The sequence below is a fragment of the Furipterus horrens genome, unplaced genomic scaffold (genome assembly GCF_987537825.1).
Source record: "Furipterus horrens unplaced genomic scaffold, mFurHor1.1.pri manual_scaffold_4, whole genome shotgun sequence".
Taxonomy (NCBI): Eukaryota; Metazoa; Chordata; class Mammalia; order Chiroptera; family Furipteridae; genus Furipterus; species Furipterus horrens.
The window spans coordinates 22850585-22854501 of record NW_028327174.1 but is presented as its reverse complement, the minus strand read 5'-3'; the positions used below and the strand labels follow the sequence as shown (position 1 = coordinate 22854501).

The window sequence follows — 3917 nt, the reverse complement described above, 5'->3', positions numbered from 1 at the left end:
AATCAGCCGATAGTCTTATTGGAATCCCATTGTATGTAATTCTCTTCCTCTCTCTTGCTGCTTTTAAGATTCTCTCTTTATCCTTAATTTTTGACATTTTGATTATAATGTGTTTTGGTGTGGTTTTTCCTGGGTCCAGTTTTTTTGGCGTTCTGTGCTTCCTGGACCTGTAAGTCTATTTCCTTCCCCAAGTTAGGGAAGTTCTGCTTCATTATTTTTTCACATAATTTTTCAATTTCTACTTCTTCTTCACCTTCTGGCAACCCTATGATCCAGATGTTGGCCCACTTATGGCTGTCCATAGGTTTCTGACGCTCTCCTCATTTTCCTCACTTTTCATTTCCTCTTTCTGCACTGGTTAACTGTTTGTTCCTTCCTTCTGTTTTGATTTGTTGATTTGATCCCTGGTTTTCTTTCTCTCACCACTAGTTCTGTATGTGTTTCCATTCATTTCAGCAGGGCTAGCCTTCATTCCTTCCCTGTCTTGTTTAAGATCTTCTGTTAGGTCTGTAAGCATTCATATAACCAAAGTTCTGAACTATGCCTCAGAAAGATTTCCTAACTGCTGAGCCATTAGATTTATTTGCTGTCTGCTTAGCTGCATGATTGGTATCTCTATCATGATCTGTGCCATCGTGACAGTTTTGTGTTTACCTTTGCTTCCTGGGTGGGGTTGTCACACCTCCTATGCTATAGGGGGCAGAGCCCCATGCACTTGTTGCAACTGGGCGACCCTTTTCACCACACTGTGGCATTTCGCGTGGGGGTGGGGGTCCAAGATGGATTCCTACCATTCACTCTCCACTGAGAGACCGGGAGTCGCCTCCTCTGTCTCCACACCCTCTGGCCCGCACAGTCTGAGGAAAAGGGGGTCTGCCTTCCCTGGCATTCGAATCACAAACTGACAGGTCCAGCCTGCAGCCATGGGTGTTCCCCAGGCCCCTCTTGCCTCCCCTTAAATATGGGTGTCTGTGCTTACTGCCGGCCCGCCGCCATCGCCGCAGCTGCCGTCCCCAGCACAGCTTGACCTCTCCACGCCAGCTTCACCCCTCCTACCTGTCCGGACAAGCACCGCTTCTTTATAACTTCATATGTTGGACTTCTATGTAGGTTTATTTTCTGGAACTTCTGGTTATTTCTGATTTTGTGGTAGTTGTATTTCTTCTTAGTTGTGGAGGAAGACAGAGCGTGTCAGCCTAGGCCTCCATCTTGACTGGAAGTTGTCTCCTCATCTTGACGTCTCCTGTGTTTGTTTGCCTCTGCATCTTAGGTAGAGCTATCGCTACTGTTACATTATAAGAGGCAGAGTCTTATGGATTCGTCAGTACAGGGTGACCTGTTTCACACGTTGTGGTACTGTATGTGGGGGAGGGGCCTGAGAGTCAACAATGCTGCTTGCCCAGCACTTGCCCCTTTTCCAGGCACTACTCCCACTTCCATATGGGACTGACGCCCCTCTAGCTGCTGTCCTGGCTGTCGTTCCCAGAGTGGGTGGGTCTGTGGGTGTTCTAGGACCGTGGGGGCCCTTTAAACAAGTGAGCTCTGCTGAGAGACTGGCAGTTTCTGCCTGTGCCCCAACCCCCACTGGTTTGCATAGTCAGAAGCAATGAGGCTTGATTTTCCCTGGTGCTTGGACCATGAGCTGCGCAGCTGGTGAGGAGCTGGGTATGCAACACCAGGTGTCCCTCCTGACTTTTTCAAACGTGTAACTGTGCTTTTCGCCAGCCTGCTGCTGCTGCTGTTGCTGCCACCACCACACCATGTCCTCTCCACCCCAGCTCCACCCCTCCTACCTGTCCGGATGAGTATTTCTTCTTTATATATTTGTTTGTTGGACTTCTATGCAGTTTGATTTTCTGGAACTTCTGGTTGTCTCTAGTTTTTTTTTTTTTTTTTTTTTTGGAGGGACTGGTTTCTTATTTTAAAAAGACATTTGTCAATTTTCAGTATCAAAATAGTTGCACTATTTGTTTCTCTTTCTCCCAATCGGCCCTCAAAGTGACCACATCAAAGGAGAGTACATTTTAAGCCAATACGCTGCAGGATGCAAACCTAACAGACCTCACAGAAACCTCACCAATAAGGGGGTACTGGGTAAGGAAAGACACTTAAACATCAGCACACTGCCAGCCCAGACTATAGAGCGCTTTCACAGCTAGATGGGGTGGCCAGTGCCCCCCAACCCCAAAGAAGCAAAGTTTCAAATTAATATAAAATTTTAAAACAGTTTTGTACATAAACTATTCAAGATTTCTCCAGCACTAACTGATACAAAGCACAATGAGATGGTACTTTAGAGACAGCAGCTTCAGACCCAGAAAAGGGTGATCAGATGAGTTTCATGTGGCTAAATCAGTGCCAAAAACATAATCTTTCTGGTTTGGCTGGTACTCTGCACAAAGCAGTGATGCCCCACAGTGTGTCTTTCTCTGGGCTCTGTTTGGCTCTCAGTAAGGCAGGCCCATACCCCTTTCCCTCCTCTATGGAGAAGGCAATATGGGTTAAGCTGAAAAATTACCTTCTAAAAGTGAAAGGGATTAGACTGCTACTTGAGAACTGTGGATATGGAATGTTTTACAAATGGTTGCTACAACAACAAAAAAGATAATTACAAAATGTGTACATCACAACATGCTTTTAAAGACAATTTGCATTGTGCTCACATTCCCTTAAATGTTGTTCTCTAGCCCAACTAGAATCTCTGGGAGAGGCAAGGACAGTTCGGTGGGGGGGGGGAGGAGTGGGGAGTGGGATTGCGTGAGGATGGGGGGGTGGGAAAAATGAAAGGAGAAATTAGCCTTCCGGTTAAAGGTCAGCCCTCAGTTTAAAGGTCAGCTTCTGGCAGGCTGGCCTCAGGTGGAGTCAGAGTCACAGGGAGGAGCAGCGGCAGGGCAGGACTGGGGTGCTCTACATCTCATTCAGGTCAAGCAGAGTCTGGTCCAGCATCCTTTGTGTACAGAGCTATTCCTCTTTGGTGCATTTCAGTTTCTCTTCCAAGTCATCAATTGTCTTTTCCAGCTTGGCTACCGATCTCTCAGCAAACTCAGCACGGGTCTCTGCCTCCTTGAGTTTATCAGTAAGAATATATCCTCCTCATATTTGTCTTCTTTTTGAGAATACTTTTCTTCAGCAGCACTCAGACACTTCAGAGTCTGGTCCATCAGTCTGATCTGCTCATTCATCTCTCGGCAATGGGACTCTGCCAGCTCAGCTTGTTCCTCTGCGTTCCAAATCTCCCTCAATAATCACCAACTTACGAGCCACCTCTTTGTACTTCCTATCTGCCTCTTCTGCAGTGTGCTTAGCTTCTTTGAGTTGGATTTCCTGGAGTTCCATCTTCTCTTCATCTTTTAAAGCTTTTTTCAATAACCTTCATACCTCTCTCGCTCTAATTGGCAGCTTTCTCAGCTTCCTCCAGCTTTTGCAGGGCAGTGGCCACGCACTCCTGAGCACGGTCCAGCTCTTCTTCAACCAGCTGGATCCTACAGTTCAAGGAGGCCACCTGAGCCTCAGCCTGTTCCCAGGCCCACCTTTCTCCCGCCACTTCCCGTTGGAGGCGCTTGGCCCTCTCCTCTGCATCATTGGCCTGCTGCTGCAGAACTTGGATCTTGTGTTTCACTGCCTCAATGGTGGTGATCCCAGCCATGGTGCCCACCCTGCTCTGGTCCCATTCGGTTTGGTTGTCTCTAGTTTTGCGGTAGTTGTATTCCTTCTTAGTTTGGAGGGAGACACAGAGTGTCTGTCTATGCCTCCATCTTGGCCGGAAGTCCCCAACTAGTTTTTTAAGTCTCTTATTCAATAAAGAGCTACTTTCATGCAAAAAGGCTATAACGGCATTTTGGTTTCTTTTGGAACCTTCAAATACCAATTGAAGGCTTCCCCATTGTTTTTGAGAGGTCTAGAAACATCTTTGTTCT

General features: G+C 46.9%; 1 pseudogene; it reads right to left on the bottom strand.

The window, feature by feature from the left end:
* Positions 1–2819: 2819 nt before the first annotated feature.
* On the bottom strand, positions 2820–3646 carry LOC150011311 (uncharacterized; annotated as a pseudogene).
* Between the last annotated feature and the right edge of the window lie 271 nt (positions 3647–3917).